This window comes from Bufo bufo, chromosome 5, assembly GCF_905171765.1.
Source record: "Bufo bufo chromosome 5, aBufBuf1.1, whole genome shotgun sequence".
In the NCBI taxonomy this organism is placed as follows: domain Eukaryota; kingdom Metazoa; phylum Chordata; class Amphibia; order Anura; family Bufonidae; genus Bufo; species Bufo bufo.
In genome coordinates, this window is record NC_053393.1 from 471,867,280 (window position 1) to 471,886,313 (window position 19,034).

Genomic DNA, 19,034 nt, shown 5'->3' on the forward strand with positions numbered 1-19,034 from the left:
TTTCACTTTTTTGGCAGATTTTCCATTTTAATATTTTTTTTCCCAGTTACAAAGCAAGGGTTAACAGCCAAACAAAACTTAATATTTATGGCCCTGATTTATGGCCCCATATGTGGTCGTAAACTGCTGTACGGGCACACGGTAGGGCGCAGAAGGAAAGGAATGCCATACGGTTTTTGGAAGACAGATTTTGCTGGACTGTTTTTTTTACACCATATCCCATTTGAAGCCCCCCTGATGCACCCCTAGAGTAGAAACTCCAAAAAAGTGACCCCCTTGTAGAAACTACGGGATAGGGTGGCAGTTTTGTTGGTACTAGTTTAGGGTACATATGATTTTTGGTTGCTCTATATTACACTTTTTGTGAAGCAAGGTAACAAGAAATGTGTGTATTACTCATACAGCTTCCGGCCTGCGATCGCCGACACGGGGGGGGGGGGTGGGGGGGGCCCCCCGCCCATTGTCCCAGGTGCCTGCTCAATGATTTGAGCAGGCACCTTGTTCCGATCACCGCCCGCCGCGCAGCGGTGATCGGAAATACATAGGAAATACAGGTACGCCCTGTGTCTTTAAGTACCAGGAAATCAGGGCATACCTGTACGCCCTATGTCCCAGACAGGTTAATGCTTGGGTTCTCCCATTGACTTTCATTTTACTCGGGTGCTCGGCCAGAGCACCCGAGCACTTTGGTGCTCGATCAACACTATGTACTTCTAATAGCCTCAAGATGAGATTTAGGAAACATCTCTCTGATGTCTCAAACACCAAATTGGTAAATATTTCTATGTTATCCAGACATTTCAGAGATGTCCACAAGTGGGACATTACTAATCTGGATGTCATGGGGATTGAGAAAATTCAAAGACCAGTTCCAGGGTGTAATACCAGCAGGTTACTTTTTTAATAAGGAGTCATTCTGAATATTTTCCTTAAATGGCAGAGTCCCTAATGGCATGAATAGTAGATATGATTACATTTTTGAATATTAATATAGTTCCTGCAATGCTGGGTTATGTTAAATTAGATTTTTTTTAAATCGTTTGTACAAAAGAGATTTTTCCCCCCACTCCTCCATAATACTCACTCCCATGTTGTGATTAATTAGCAACACTTGTTGAGGGGAGGGGTGATTGTGGAGTAGGGGTTTTAACCCTTTCGCTAGCAGCGCCGTACATGTACGGCGCTTGAACAATGTTTAAACATGGCGCCCGCTCACACGTGCAGCTGGCGCCATGGCCGGCAGGTCTTTGCTGTTTCATACAGAAGAGACCTGCGGCTAGTTAACGTGACCAGCAATAATGCTGATCGCGGTAAGTAAATGCTTTAGATGCTGTGATCAAGTGAGATCACGGCATCTAAATGCGCAAAACCGATGCCCCCTGTGGGGGCAATTCTAGTTGCGCTGAACACTGTAAGCCTTGCTGACGACCACCAGATGGCAGGTCAGGATAAGAAATGAACAATTTACAGTCCAAAACTCATTTTAAAAATCCCTGATAGTACAAAATAAAAAATAAAAAAACTGAATTTATAGGCTCATATATGAGCTTTAAAATCATCACAAAAGTAAAAAAATAAATTTAAAATCACCCCCCTTTCCGTGTAATAAAAAAAGAAATACCTAAATAACAATAAATATAAACATCATGGGTATCACTGCGACCAAAAACACCCGCACTATAAAAATATTTTAAAAAATTTCCAATACGGTGAATGGCGTAATGGAAAAAAGGGTCAAAATGGCCGATTTGCAATTTTTTTATTGCTTCTGTTACCCAAAAAATTTAATAAAATGTGATAAAAAAAGTTACACACACTCAAATGGTAAAAATAAAAACTACGGATAGTCTCGCAAAAAAATTGCCCCTATATAGCTCAGTAGACATACAGTTAGTATAAAAAAGTTCTGGGGGTCAGAATATGTTGATGTAAATATAAATATATATTTTTTCAAAGTTTAATTTTTTTTTTTACACATAAAAACCTATACAAATGGGGTATCGTTGTAATTGTACTGACCCAGAGAATAAAGGGCATGGGTCAGTTTTGCTGCAAACAAAACGCAGTGGGAACAAAACCCGTAGAAATGTTGGAGGAATTGCATTTTTTCCAATTCCACTACATTTGGAATTTTTTTACCGCTTCCCACTACATTTTATACCATAATTAATGGTGGCATTAGAAAGTAAAACTTGTTCCGCAAAAAATAAGCTCTCATACAGCTATGTGAATGGAAATCTAAAAAAGTTATGGCTCAAGGAAGATGGGGAAGAAAAATGAAAACGCAAAAATGAAAAAAACCTCCGGTAGTGAAAGGGTTAAACCAGTCAGTCTGTAAACGTACTATGGTCAGGATTAAGAATTTGTCGAAACGCGTAGACCGCTTTGCTCTCCGGTCAGCTAATGGATTTTAAGATGATGCAATAAACGATTTTAACAGTGGCCTGATTGCTGGAATATTTGTATTTTTCCACTTTGCCTGGATTGTTCCCTGGTCCGGGGTTTCCGTGCACGGCAGTGGCATGTAAGGATGAGCTGAAATTATTTATTTGTAACAAATTTATATACTTCTTTTTTTGTTTTACTATTTTAAATAACATAAAAATAACAAAAATGTTCTTTGCATCGCCCTATTCTGACACCCTTACCCCTTAAGGTTTATCTCTGAATGGACGTTCTGGAACGTTCTTTCCGAGATAGCAGCTGCACGCTAATCGTGCAGCTGCCGAGCATGGGGCCTTTTGTCAGTGACAGCAGGGCACCCCAGAAAGAAAGCAGGGACCGAGTGCTGTGAATACAGCTGAGGAAGCGATGTGCCACTTCCTGTCCTGGCCCGGTGATCATGTGATCATAAGGCCGGGTGAGTGCAGGAGCTGTCGGGTCTTCCATAGACCACAATCTGCCCTGCACTGAGGCTGTACAGCGCTGTATTAGGGCTTGTTCACACAACCGTGCTGTTTTTTGCGGTCCGCAAATTGCGGATCTGCAAAAAAAGGATGCCGCCCATGTGCCTTCTGCAATTTGCGGATTGCACACGGGCCTTCTGCACGGATGCCACCCGTGTGCCTTCTGCAATTTGCTGATTGCACAGCGGTCACGCTCACCACGGCATATGAGGGGTTAATCCACTCGCATGGGAGTTATCACTGATGCTGGTGGATGTCATTAACAGCCGGATTCATGCTGCTCATCGCGGCACCGCACATGAGGGGGGGGGGGGACCACAGGACGAGAATGCTCGCACAGATTACAGGCCATTTAGGACGAGCATTCTCGTCCTGGGTCCTTAAGGGGTTAAATGTTTATCTTTTTCTCTACAGAGCTGATTAAGGGGTTGTTTTTTTCTGGAGTGAGTTCTAGTTTTTATTGCTACCATTTTGGGGTACATACAACTTTTTGATCACTTTTTAGAAAAAATTTTGGATGGGGCAAGATGACCCAAAAATGGTGAATCAAACATTTTTTTTTACAGAGAAAACATTTTAATATTTCAATAGTATGGACATTTTTGGATGTGGCAGTATCAATTATATTTATTTTTTATTGTTTATTTTTAGATGTAAAATAGGGAAAGGGCGTGGTTTGAATTTTGGTTTTTCATTTTTCATTTTTTTTTTCACTGTGCATGTAATCATCTGATTGCTTGTATCATAGACTGCACTAGAATACTATTGCAGTGTATTGTATTTTTACGGGCACGGTCTTGGGCATGGCTCTGCTGTCAGCTCAGTATGACAGGCCTAGGAGCCTTCACAAAGCCCCAGATTATGATCCTGCTCCATACACCTCTCGCACCCAGCTAATGTACAGTCGTGGCCAAAAGTTTTGAGAATGACACAAATATTAGTTTTCACAAAGTTTGCTGCTAAACTGCTTTTAGATCTTTGTTTCAGTTGTTTCTGTGATGTAGTGAAATATAATTACACACACTTCATATGTTTCAAAGGCTTTTATCGACAATTACATGGCATTTATGCAAAGAGTCAGTATTTGCAGTGTTGGCCCTTCTTTTTAAGGACCTCTGCAATTCAACTGGGCATGCTCTCAATCAACTTCTGGGCCAATTCCTGACTGATAGCAACCCATTCTTTCATAATCACTTCTTGGAGTTTGTCAGAATTAGTGGGTTTTTGTTTGTCCACCCGCCTCTTGAGGATTGACCACAAGTTCTCAATGGGATTAAGATCTGGGGAGTTTCCAGGCCATGGACCCAAAATGTCAACGTTTTGGTCTCCGAGCCACTTAGTTATCACTTTTGCCTTATGGCACGGTGCTCCATCGTGCTGGAAAATGCATTGTTCTTCACCAAACTGTTGTTGGATTGTTGGAAGAAGTTGCTGTTGGAGGGTGTTTTGGTACCATTCTTTATTCATGGCTGTGTTTTTGGGCAAAATTGTGAGTGAGCCCACTCCCTTGGATGAGAAGCAACCCCACACATGAATGGTCTCAGGATGCTTTACTGTTGGCATGACACATGACTGATGGTAGCGCTCACCTTTTCTTCTCCGGACAAGCCTTTTTCCAGATGCCCCAAACAATCGGAAAGAGGCTTCATCGGAGAATATGACTTTGCCCCAGTCCTCAGCAGTCCATTCACCATACTTTCTGCAGAAGATCAATCTGTCCCTGATGTTTTTTTTGGAGAGAAGTGGCTTCTTTGCTGCCCTTCTTAACACCAGGCCATCTTCCAAAAGTCTTCACCTCACTGTGGGTGCAGATGCGCTCACACCTGCCTGCTGCCATTCCCGAGCAAGCTCTGCACTGGTGGCACTCCGATCCCGCAGCTGAATCCTCTTTAGGAGACGATCCTGGCGCTTGCTGGACTTTCTTGGACGCCCTGAAGCCTTCTTAACAAGAATTGAACCTCTTTCCTTGAAGTTCTTGATGATCCTATAAATTGTTGATTGAGGTGCAATCTTAGTAGCCACAATATCCTTGCCTGTGAAGCCATTTTTATGCAACGCAATGATGGCTGCACGCGTTTCTTTGCAGATCACCATGGTTAACAATGGAAGAACAATGATTTCAAGCATCACCCTCCTTTTAACATGTCAAATCTGCCATTTTAACCCAATCAGCCTGACATAATGATCTCCAGCCTTGTGCTCGTCAACATTCTCACCTGAGTTAACAAGACGATTACTGAAATGATCTCAGCAGGTCCTTTAATGACAGCAATGAAATGCAGTGGAAAGGTTTTTTTGGGATTAAGTTAATTTTCATGGAAAAGAAGGACTATGCAATTCATCTGATCACTCTTTATAACATTCTGGAGTATATCTAAATTGCTATTATAAAAACTTAAGCAGCAACTTTTCCAATTTCCAATATTTATGTAATTCTCAAAACTTTTGGCCACGACTGTAGTATTATGGCAGGGTGAGCAAAGGGATTAAGGCCTCTTTCACACGAGCGAGTATTCCGCGCAGGTGCAATGCGTGACGTGAACGCATTGCACCCGCACTGAATCCGGACCCGTTCATTTCTATGGGCTGTGCACACGAGCGGTGATTTTCACACATCACTTGCGCGTTGCGTGAAAATCGCAGTATGTTCTATATTCACGCAATGCAGGCCCCATAGAAGTGAATGGGGCTGCGTGAAAATTGGAAGCATCCAAAAGCAAGTGCGGATGCGGTGCGATTTTCAGGCACGGTTGCTAGGAGACGATCGGGATGGGGAGCCAATCTTTATTATTTCCCCTTATAACTTGATTCCATGGTGATGGATCATGTGACGGACCATGTGATGAGCATAGTGACGTCATCAATGGTCCTATTCCTCAAAGAAGACAGAAGAGATGCCGGCTGCGCGAACAAGTGGATTAAGGTGAGTTAAATTATTATTTATTTTTTAACCCCTCTAGCCCTATTGTACTTTGCATTCTGTATTCAGAATGCTATTATTTTCCCTTATAGCCATGTTATAAGGGGAAATAATACAATCTACACAACCTTGAACCCAAACCTGAACTTCTGTGAAGAAGCTTGGGTCTGGGTACCACATTCAGTTTTTTATCACGCGCGTGCAAAACGCATTGCACCTGCGTGATAAAAACTGAACAACGGAACGCAATCGCAGTCAAAACTGACTGCAATTGCGTACCTTCTCGCGTGGGTTTGCGGCAACGCATCCGGACCTTATCCGGACACGCTCGTGTGAAAGAGGCCTAAGGCCCCTTTCACATGGGCGAGTATTCCGCGCGGATGCGATGCGTGAGTTGAACGCATTGCACCCGCACTGAATACCGACCCATTCACTTCTATGGGGCTGTTCACATGAGCAGTGATTTTCATGCATCACTTGTGCGTTGCGTGAAAATCGCAGCATGCTCTATATTCTGCGTTTTTCACGCAACGCAGGCCCCATAGAAGTGAATGGGGTTGCGTGAAAATCGCAAGCATCCGCAAGCAAGTGCGGATGCGGTGCGATTTTCACACACGGTTGCTAGGAGACGATCGGGATGGAGACCCGATCATTATTATTTTCCCTTATAACATGGTTATAAGGGAAAATAATAGCATTCTGAATACAGAATGCATAGTAAAATAGCGCTGGAGGGGTTAAAAAAATAAAATAAAAAATTAACTCACCTTAGTCCACTTGCTCACGCAGCCCGGCATCTCCTTCTGTCTCCTTTGCTGAACAGGACCTGTGGTGACATCACTCCGGTCATCACATGATCTTTTACCATGGTGGGCTATAAAATGCACTGTTTAGCATGAAAAAAAATCTTGCTAAAAAGTGCCTGTGTCTTATGGTCAGCAGTCAGGGCAGTCCAGCAGTACCAGACCTTCCTGACTGCTTCTGATCTGTGTGATCAGCAGCAAGGTAGGAAAGGAGGGTAAGCAGTCATGGACAGGACTGTGGGAAGAACAACCTCTCCATCCTGAACGTCCCAAAGATGCAAAAAAGAGATACAAGCTCCAACTAACTGCAGCCTGAAGACTTTTGATTATGTAAATAGTGGGAGGAACCAGACAAGGAAGAGCAGAAATGTGAATTTTGAACATAAATGTGTGTGTGTGTGTGTGTGTGTGTGTGTGTGAGAATGCGGTAGAGCTGTCTGTGTGTGTCTGTAGCAAAGCTGTGTGTGTGTATGTGTCTGTGTAATACCCCAGATTGGTATTACCATTCCTAAACCCTGCTACTGTCTCTAATGGACTAACCATAATTTCATCTGTGTATTTATTCCCGGTCCTCTTACACTGTGTATTAATAGTTCTGCTATGTAACTGTTATTTGTTGTATTACAGGTTATGTGCCTGGTTCACCATGATCTTTTACCATGGTGATGGATCATGTGATGACCGGAGTGACGTCACCACAGGTCCTGTTCAGCAAAGGAGACAGAAGGAGATGCTGGGCTGCGCGAGCAAGTGGACTAAGGTGAGTTAAATAATTTTTTACTTTTTTTTAACCCCTCCAGCGCTATTTTACTATGCATTCTGTATTCAGAATGCCATTATTTTCCCTTATAACCATGTTATAAGGGAAAATAATACAATCTACACAACCCAGATCCCAAGCCCGAACTTCTGTGAAGAAGTTCGGGTTTGGGACCAAACATGTGCGATTTTTCTCACGCGAGTGCAAAACGCATTACAATCTTTTGCACTCGTGCGGAAAAATCGCGGGTGTTCCCGTAACGCACCCGCACCTTTTCCTGCAACGCCCGTCTGAAAGAGGCCTTAGAAAATGAAAAGAAAGATTATGGATGCGGGTACAAAGGGTGGATTTTCCACAGCTATCCGTTGCAAAGGATGAAATCCGCTGCAGAAAATCAGCAGTATTTATGCCGAGTGTAGCCATACCCTTGGCATACAGCCTGGTGAGGCTTGTGTTCAAAGGTGCTTGGTACCAAGGGGGTCAACTCCATGCAAAATCTGACAGTCAGACTATGAAAGGACACACCCTATTGTAAAAGGGAAAAGTTGTTAACAATCAGTTGTCTATTTATTCATAAATTTCCAGAAGGAGTAACAGAGGAAAGACTCAATGCAGAGTCTTAAGAAAAGATGTACCAGAATTATTTTATGGGGAATGGAAGTATTTACTAAAATGGACATGTCAGGAGAGGTGAGTGGTCCTCTTTAAGCCACTACCTAGCATAAGATAGGAATACATATAATTGTAGCTGTAAATGGTTCGGGGAGTGTAATGTTTTTGAATAAAATATATTTTTTGAAGGTGATTTGTCACTGAGGTTTACAAAGAATGTCTATAACAGGAAACTGAAAAATTCTGGCACATAAAAAGTTATGCCCTTACACACTGCGGCCTGCCTATATACCAAGAGGCATTTGATAATTGCATCATTATATTTTCTGTTTCTGCACATACCGTTTTAATATTCTAACACTTACAATAATGAATCTCATTAAAAAGTCAATACATATGACCTCTACCCATAATCATATTTCCATCAGGTAATAAATGTGTATACTCCTTCAAAAAAATACATTAAACTGAGGATGGGAAGGCTCTCCGCAAAATATGTGGAGGCTGGTGGCATATTGTGACGGCTGAAGTGCTGAGCTCACTGTTATGCTCTATATCCATTAAATACTGGCTTCATTAGAGGGTAAAAAGCATGTTTTCATGAATTCTCACAGTTTATTATTAGATTATAATTAGACCTTTGACTTTCCACCATCCCTTCTGAAAAAAAGAAGAAAATAAGTTCTTGGAAGTATTAAGTCAAATGTCAAAGCTGAAAAGATAAACTATATGATATACTAAGTTACTATGGGGGTCATTTATGATTAGATATACTCCACTTTTTGGCGTATATCTGTTGCAGATTTTGGCACAAAGGTTATTTGAGGTAAAATCTGAGACTCCTGACCCACTTACGGTGCTCACGGCAGTGCCAAAAAAAGGAGGTGTCACGGATGGTGTACAGGAAACAAGACAATACCATATAAACAATGTCTCTCTGGATCCACAACTAAGGAACAAAGGGAGACCCCTGCAATAGAGCTGCCGCTCTCCCTCACTGCGCAGCCTATGCGAACACCCCAAAGGTGGATGGCCGCATATCCACGTTCCTCGGCTATCTATTACCTGAAGACCCTACAATAGTGAAGGGACACGACCACCGGCTCCCTACACTGACACGGAGGGAGTCAGGGTCACCTGGATCCAGAAAAGACAAAAACATAAATACATAAACAGCACTTATCTGCAGACGACTGACGACTGAGGACTGGGAACTGGGAACTGGGAACAGAATGCACACACACTCCAGGAAGTTGTATCAGCCGCACACTACTGCATTATGGGGAGGAACTTAAAGGGTAGCGATCAGTCTGACTGCATGACAGCTGAGATAGACTAACGAGATGAGAAACTAAACCAAAACAAAGAAATTCAAGGAGGAGGATCTGAGAAGCTCCTGTGAGCGCTTCTCAGCTGTCTGGCTGTGACAGTACCCCTCCCTCTAGGAGTGGACTCCGGACACTCAGGGCCCACCTTCTCAGGATGGGACCTATTGAAAGCCCTGATGAGACGAGAGGCCTTAATGTCCGTCACTGGGACCCACATCCTCTCCTCAGGACCATAACCCTCCCAATGAACGAGGTACTGGAGGGAACCGCGGACAAGACGAGAATCCACAATCCTAGAGACCTGAAATTCAAGATTTCCATCAACCATAATCGGAGGAGGAGGCAAAGGCGAGGGTACAATAGGTTGAACATAAGGTTTCAATAAGGACTTATGAAAAACATTATGGATCTTCCAAGTCTGAGGAAGATCAAGACGGTAGGCAACAGGATTGATGACAGACAGGATCTTGTAAGGCCCAATAAACCTAGGACCCAACTTCCAGGAGGGAACCTTCAATTTGATATTCTTGGTAGACAACCACACCAGATCACCAACATTCAGGTCCGGACCAGGCACACGTCTCTTATCCGCCACACGCTTATATCTCTCACTCATGCTCTTTAGATTATCCTGAATCTTTTGCCAAATAGATGACAAAGACGAGGAGAATCTGTCCTCATCAGGCAAACCAGAAGAGCCCTCTCCCGAGAAAGTCCCAAACTGCGGATGGAACCCATATGCACCAAAATATGGTGACTTATCAGAGGACTCCTGACGACGGTTATTTAAAGCAAACTCAGCAAGGGACAAAAAAGAACACCAATCCTCCTGATTCTCCGCCACAAAACAGTGCAGATATGTCTCCAGATTCTGATTGACGCGCTCTGTCTGGCCATTCGACTGCGGATGGAAAGCAGAAGAGAATGACAACCGAACCCCCAAGCTAGAACAGAAAGCCTTCCAGAATCTGGAAACAAACTGCGTGCCCCTATCAGAGACTATGTCTGAAGGAATCCCATGCAATTTGACAATGTGGTCAATAAATGCCTGCGCCAGCGTCTTAGCATTGGCAAACCAGGGAAAGGGATAAAATGCACCATTTTGCTAAAACGGTCCACCACCACCAGAATCACAGACTTCCCCGAGGAACGAGGCAAGTCCGTTATGAAGTCCATGGACAGATGTGTCCAAGGACGGGAAGGAATGGGCAAAGGAAGGAGAAGACCTGATGGCCGTGAATGAGGGACCTTGGCACGAGCGCAAGTCTTGCAAGCTGCCACAAAACCCTCAACCGACTTACGAAGCGCAGGCCACCAGAATCTCCGAGCGATGAGATCCAGTGTGGCTCTTGCCCCGGGTGCCCAGCAAGGACCGTGTCGTGGTGTTCTTTAAAAATCTTGTGTCTCAAAGCGAGAGGCACAAACAACCTCCCAGGAGGACAAGGATCAGGAGCTTCTGACTGGGCTGCCTGCACCTCTGCCTCCAATTCAGGAAAAAGAGCAGAGACCACCACACCTTCAGCCAAAATGGGACCCGGGTCTTCAAAATTCCCACCTCCTGGAAAACAACGTGACAGGGCATCTGCCTTCACATTCTTAACCCCAGGGCGGAACGTAACAACAAAATTAAACCTTGAAAAGAACAAAGACCATCTGGCCTGTCTCGGGTTCAGACGCTTGGCTGACTCCAAATAGGCCAGATTTTTATGGTCAGTAAACACGGTAATAGGGTGTCTGGCTCCCTCTAGCCAATGGCGCCATTCCTCAAAAGCCAACTTGATGGCCAACAATTCCCTATCTCCCACATCATAATTTCTCTCTGCGGAGGAGAGTTTCTTTGAGAAAAAGGCACACGGTTGCCATTTGGCAGGAGAGGAACCCTGAGACAAGACCGCACCCACCCCTACCTCAGAAGCATCAACCTCAACTATGAAGGGTAACGAAATTTTAGGTTGTACTAGGATGGGAGCGGAAGCAAAACTCTCCTTGATATTAGAAAAGGCCTTACGCGCCTCTACCGACCAGGAAGAAAAATCTACCCCCTTTCTGGTCATATCAGTGAGTGGTTTAACAACAGAGGAATAATTCAAAATAAATTTCCTGTAATAATTGGCAAAGCCCAAAAAACGCATCAGCGCCTTCTGGTTCTCAGGAAGCTCCCACTCAAGCACAGCGCGGACCTTCTCGGGGTCCATGCGAAAACCAGAAGCGGAGACAAGAAACCCCAGAAATTGGATTTCTGGAACCGCAAACACACATTTTTCCAGTTTCGCATATAATTCATTCTCCCGCAGAATGAGCAAGACCTGATGTAAGTGTTCCTTATGAGTCTTGAAATCAGGAGAAAAAATCAAAATGTCATCCAAATACACTAATACAAATTTTCCCATTAAATGATAAAAAATGCTGTTGACGAAATGCTGAAAAACGGCTGGGGCATTCATCAAACCAAAAGGCATAACCAAATTCTCAAAATGGCCCTCAGGGGTATTGAAAGCCGTCTTCTATTCGTCTCCTTCTCTGACCCTAACCAGGTTGTATGCCCCTCTTAGGTCTAATTTGGAAAAGACTTTAGCCCCAACAACCTGGTTAAACAGGTCCGGGATCAGAGGAAGCGGATAAGGATCACGAATAGTGATACTGTTCAGCTCCCTGAAATCCAGACAAGGTCTTAAAGAACCATCTTTTTTCTTAACAAAGAAAAAACCAGCGGCAACAGGTGACTTCGAGGGTCGTATGTGTCCTTTTCTCAAACTCTCAGAGATATAAGCCCGCATAGCGACCCTCTCAGGTTGGGAGAGATTGTATAAACGAGATTTAGGCAGCTTGGCGCATGGGATGAGATTAATAGGGCAATCATACTCCCTGTGCGGAGGCAAACCCTGAACTCCACTCTCAGAGAAGACATCCAAAAATTCAGAGAGGAAAGGTGGTACAGTCTTAGTAGAAACCTCAGAAACAGATGTTATGAGGCAATTCTCTCTGCAAAAGTTACTCCAACCATTTATTTGCCTCGCTTGCCAATCAATGGTGGGGTTATGTTTAGTGAGCCAGGGTAGCCCCAACACTAGAGGAGTAGGCAAACCGCTAAGGACGAAACATGACACATCCTCAACATGAGCATCACTCACAATTAAACGGATATTGTGAACTATGCCCTTTAATGATTTCTGAGAAAGTGGAGCTGAATCAATAGCAAAAACAGGAATATCCCTTCCCAAAGTGCATACCTGGAAACCATGAGTTATTGCAAATTGATTATCAATGAGGTTGACAGCTGCTCCACTATCCACAAAAATCTCACAAAAAATGCTCTTGCTCTCTAGCACCACCCTAGCAGGCAGGACAAAACGGGAACTACAAGCAAACGGAAAACCTTCAATTTCCCCCTCAACCCTGCCAATAGTAACAGACGGAACATTTTTAAAAGATTTTTTCCTTTTTGTCTCTTTATTACTCCCAGAAAACTGTCTGAATCTCCTTGAGGGACAAACATTTGCCAAATGATTTATACCTCCACAACAAAAACAAACCCTCCCATGCGGGCTGAATCTTCTATTGTCAGAGGCAATCAACCCCAGCTGCATGGGCTCCTGCTCAGAAGGGGCTGACAGCGACTGAGACTCCTGCGCACAGAATGAGACCGCTGCACTGTTCCGAGACTGAGTAGGACAGGAAGGAGAGATCTCTCGTCTCTCTCTAAGACGCCTGTCAATACGAACGGCCTGAGACATAGCAGAGTCCAAGGAGATAGGCCTCTCATGGAAGGAAAATGCATCTTTCAATCCCTCTGAAAGACCATGGCAAAATTGACTTCGGAGTGCAGCATCATTCCAACCAGTATCAGCTGCCCATCTCCGAAATTCGGAGCAGTATATCTCTGCGGATTGTTTACCCTGGCATAACAGACGTAGTCTAGACTCAGCCAGAGCAATACGATCCGGATCATCATATATCTGACCCAGGGCTAAAAAGAATTCATCCACTGAGCGGAGGGGCCGTGCCCCCTCCGGTAGCGAAAAGGCCCAGGATTGAGCGTTACCCCTGAGCAGCGATACAATGATCCCCACCCTCCGTTCTTCATCACCAGAAGAATGGGGAAGAAGGCGAAAATGGAGTTTGCAAGCCTCTTTAAAATGCACAAAATTCTCACTACCCCCAGAGAACGTATCCGGGAGCGAGATCTTGGGCTCAGCACAAACTCCATGAACGCAAGCTGAACCGGTCACTTGAAACTGAGAAAAAATCCTACGGAGATCAGCTACCTCCAATGAAAGACCCTGGAGGCGTTCAGCCAAAAGTGAAACCGGATCCATGCTTGAGACGGTTTTGGCGGCTGATAATGTCACGGATGGTGTACAGGAAACAAGACAATACCATATAAACAATGTCTCTCTGGATCCACAACTAAGGAACAAAGGGAGACCCCTGCAATAGAGCTGCAGCTCTCCCTCACTGCTCAGCCTATGCGAACACCCCAAAGGTGGATGGCCGCATATCCACGTTCCTCGGCTATCTATTACCTGAAGACCCTACAATAGTGAAGGGACACGACCACCGGCTCCCTACACTGACACGGAGGGAGTCAGGGTCACCTGGACCCAGAAAAGACAAAAACATAAATACATAAACAGCACTTATCTGCAGACGACTGACGACTGGGAACTGGGAACAGCATGCGCACACACACTCCAGGAAGTTGTATCAGCCGCACACTACTGCATTATGGGGAGGAACTTAAAGGGTAGCGATCAGTCTGACTGCATGACAGCTGAGATAGACTAACGAGATGAGAAACTAAACCAAAACAAAGAAATTCAAGGAGGAGGATCTGAGAAGCTCCTGTGAGCGCTTCTCAGCTGTCTGGCTGTGACAGGAGGCTTGTAAGCAGACCCGTCTCATTTATCATTTTCTACACCAGTTTGTGTCGTAGAAATTGACTTAAATCTACAAATCCAGCAAGGTAGCCAACAGATCATGTGCTGAAGTTATGTAGAGGCCTGCGCCTCTACATAACTTTAGCGCATACACCGCCAGCGCAGAGGTATTAAGACCTGCGTCAAAATAAATGACCCCATATATCTTTGGGCTATAAGATGCACTGCTTAGCATGAAAAAAAATCTTGCTAAAAAGTGCCTGTGTCTTATGGTCAGCAGTCAGGGCAGTCCAGCAGTACCAGACCTTCCTGACTGCTTCTGATCTGTGTGATCAGCAGCAAGGTAGGAAAGGAGGGTAAGCAGTCATGGACAGGACTGTGGGAAGAACAACCTCTCCATCCTGAACGTCCCAAAGATGCAAAAAAGAGATACAAGCTCCAACTAACTGCAGCCTGAAGACTTTTGATTATGTAAATAGTGGGAGGAACCAGACAAGGAAGAGCAGAAATGTGAATTTTAAACATAAATGTGTGTGTGTGTGTGTGTGTGTGTGTGTGAGAATGCGGTAGAGCTGTCTGTGTGTGTCTGTAGCAAAGCTGTGTGTGTGTATGTGTCTGTGTAATACCCCAGATTGGTATTACCATTCCTAAACCCTGCTACTGTCTCTAATTGACTAACCATAATTTCATCTGTGTATTTATTCCCTGGTCCTCTTACACTGTGTATTAATAGTTCTGCTATGTAACTGTTATTTGTTGCATTACAGGTTATGTGCCTGGTTCACCAGCAGGTGGCAGCGTATATGTCAGAGAGATCTTTAGACCATTCCATTCTCCCCCTTTTGGACAGAAGTGGGCCAGTCCCGTTTCCTACCAAGGGAGAGGCTGCAGGAAGTTTTCAGTCAGTCTGCGTGCAGTCTATTCTGGAGTTTTAAGGAGAGGAGAATCACCCTGACTCCTTACATATTTACAGAAACAGTATTGAGAGGGGATCAACAGCCAAAGGCACCCCACTCTAAAGGTACTAGAACAGTCCTAAAGTCCAGCTAGCAGATTTACCCTAAAACCTGCTGGAACCAAGAGAAAGACTACATATTGTCTAGATGCAAGTTGATTCAAGTAAAGCTGTTGAACTTTATAAAAGTCTGGACTCGACTATTTCTCCACCATTACTCTCCCCTTTATTGCTTCGGATCCTAACCCTGGGGAGCGACGGTATCCAGGTAGGAGAACCATGACACACACAGAAAAATGTTGGGGCTGGACCACACCACTTGGCATTCTTATAAACCTGGGACATGATTGTCCCTGGGGGGCCGCGCGTTGCATCTGTAGCAGAGCTGTGTGTATATGTGCATGTTTGTATGTATAATGTGCATACTGTACTGCTGTGTGTGTATAATATGCGTCCTGCAAAGATGTGTTGCGGGTGTATTGTGTGCGTGCACTGTTATGTGTAAAATAATGCATACCGCAGAGCTATGTATGTATAATGTGCATGCGACAAAGCTGTGTGTGTATTTGTAAAAAAAAAAAAAAAAACTATGAATTAACACATGTGGAATTATATATATAACAAACAAATGTGAAACAACTGAAAATGTGTCATATTCTAGGTTCTTCAAAGTAGCCACCTTTTGCTTTGATTACTGCGTTGCACACTCTTGGCATTCTCTTGATGAGCTTCAAGAGGTAGTCCCCTGAAATGGTTTTCACTTCACAGGTGTGCCCTGTCAGGTTTAACCACCTCCGGACCGCTGTACGCACAGACGCGTCCTGGAGGTGGTTGATTCATTCCTCCTGGACGCGCCGGCGCGTCCTCTCGCGAGACGCGAGATTTCCTGTGAACGCGCGCACACAGGCGCGCGCGCTCACAGGAACGGAAGGTAAGAGAGTGGATCTCCAGCCTGCCAGCGGCGATCGTTCGCTGGCAGGCTGGAGATGTGTTTTTTTTAACCCCTAACAGGTATATTAGACGCTGTTTTGATAACAGCGTCTAATATACCTGCTACCTGGTCCTCTGGTGGTCCCCTTTGTTTGGATCGACCACCAGAGGACACAGGTAGCTCAGTAAAGTAGCACCAAGCACCACTACACTACACTACACCCCCCCCCGTCACTTATTAACCCCTTATTAGCCCCTGATCACCCCTGATCACCCCATAAAGACTCCCTGATCACCCCCCTGTCATTGATTACCCCCCTGTCATTGATCACCCCCCTGTAAAGCTCCATTCAGATGTCCGCATGATTTTTACGGATGCACTGATAGATGGATCGGATCCGCAAAACGCATCCGGACGTCTGAATGAAGCCTTACAGGGGCATGATCAATGACTGTGGTGATCACCCCATATAGACTCCCTGATCACCCCCCTGTAAAGCTCCATTCAGATGTCCGCATGATTTTTACGGATGCACTGATAGATGGATCCGATCCGCAAAATGCATCCGGACGTCTGAATGAAGCCTTACAGGGGCATGATCAATGACTGTGGTGATCACCCCATATAGACTCCCTGATCACCCCCCTGTCATTGATTACACCCCTGTCATTGATCACCCCCCTGTAAAGCTCCATTAAGATGTCCGCATGATTTTTACGGATGCACTGATAGATGGATCGGATCCGCAAAACGCATACGGACGTCTGAATGAAGCCTTACAGGGGCATGATCAATGACTGTGGTTATCACATGCGGACGTCTGAATGAAGCCTTACAGGGGCATGATCAATGACTGTGGTTATCACCCCATATAGACTCCCTGATCACCCCCCTGTCATTGATTACACCCCTGTCATTGATCAACCCCCTGTAAAGCTCCATTCAGATGTCCGCATGATTTTTACGGATCCACTGATAGATGGATCGGATCCGCAAAACGCATACGGACGTCTGAATGAAGCCTTACAGGGGCATGATCAATGACTGTGGTGATCACCCCATATAGACTCCCTGATCACCCCCCTGTCATTGATTACCCCCCTGTAGAGCTCCATTCAGATGTCCGCATGATTTTTACGGATGCACTGATAGATGGATCGGATCCGCAAAACGCATCCGGACGTCTGAATGAAGCCTTACAGGGGCATGATCAATGACTGTGGTGATCACCCCATATAGACTCCCTGATCACCCCCCTGTCATTGATTACCCCCCTGTAAAGCTCCATTCAGATGTCCGCATGATTTTTACGGATGCACTGATAGATGGATCGGATCCGCAAAACGCATCCGGACGTCTGAATGAAGCCTTACAGGGGCATGATCAATGACTGTGGTTATCACCCCATATAGACTCCCTGATCACCCCCCTGTCATTGATCACCCCCCTGTCATTGATCACCCCCCCTGTCATTGATCACCCCCCCTGTCATTGATCACCCCCCCTGTCATTGATCACCCCCCCTGTCATTGATCACCCCCCCTGTCATTGATCACCCCCTGTAAGGCTCCATACGCAAATTCCGTATCCGCAAAACACGGAAGCCGCCCGTGTGCCTTCCGCAATTTGCGGAACGGAACAGGTAGCCCATTGTAGAAATGCCTATTCTTGTCCGCAAAACGGACAAGAATAGGACATGTTATATTTTCTTGCGGGACTACGTAACGGAGCAACGGATGCGGACAGCACACGGAGTGCTGTCTGCATCTTTTGATCCCCTATTGAAGTGAATTGGTCCGCACCCGAGCTGCAAAAACTGCGGCTCGGATGCGGACCAGAATAACGGTCGTGTGCATGAAGCCTAAAAGGCAGAGATACCCGAAATAGGCAGTGAATTTATTTCTGAATCCTCTCAGTAGGGCAAAAATTTGAGCTTCCTTCCGCAATATGGATGGCTGCGGAGAGGCTGGCAGGAGGATAAAGAAATGCATTTTAAGCTGTGGCAGACTAATCCCTGAGAAGCCTAATATATGGGGCTCCTGCAGAGAATCAAACACCATAGACCTGATCTGTGCATCTTGGTGTTACTGGTAAACTTGCTGCACACTTCTTTACTAGGAAATCTCAGTGGGTCCTTGTGTGTGACACCAAGAGAGAGCCGCTAATCTGCTAAAGAGAGATAAGCACTCGATTCTACACTCAACATGTGGTGTGGTGCGGCGTCCGGCGCTGGTATGGCCGTTATGCGCACACCCACTACCAGCCCTTTTACGGTAACTAACTCCGCCCATGGGCGGGGCAGAATGGTGCTGCGAGTGGCGAAGTCTGGGGAGGAGGGAGACTAGCCTCCCAAGTGTCTCCGCCCCAGGGAGCTAAATCGCCCGTATGTAATGTAAGAGATACTGGCTCCTAAGGACATTTCGGGTATCTCTGCCTTTTAACCAAAATTTCCATTAAATATATATTTTTTTGTTTTTTAACGTCTTCTTTAGCAGTGAATCATGTTTTCCTAGAAAGACGTATACCCTTGTGATTTATACTATTTCCGTGATTACTTCTCATATGGAACAACAAAGCTTTTGCGCTCTCTTAGGCTCCAGAGTCCATTTGTAAGCACAACCTCTACAGTGCCTCTACTACTACTACTATGAAAAAGCCTCTTAAGGAAGAATTTCCACTTCAATAATCTTTGTGTGTATTTTCTGTACAGGCAAAAGAGAACCGATCCCAGTAACGATTAAATATTGAAAATCTTTAGTGATCTTTGTTACAGGTGATTGCCCACCGTTCGCACACAAAATACTTGCTATATAATCACTTGTTACTCGCTCAAGACAAGACTAACTGCAAAACTAATTAGGTCATTACTTCTTGACCATTGAGGGACTAGCCCCTGGGAAACCAGTGATCCTGAGAATAAATGATCTACGGTGCGGATTTAT

General features: G+C 44.9%; 1 protein-coding gene across 1 annotated transcript in view; it reads right to left on the reverse strand.

Moving 5' to 3' along the window:
• XYLB (xylulokinase) overlaps positions 1-19,034 on the reverse strand; it is a 298,115-nt gene that overhangs the window by 185,028 nt on the left and 94,053 nt on the right. The gene's annotated exons all lie outside the window — the stretch shown is intronic.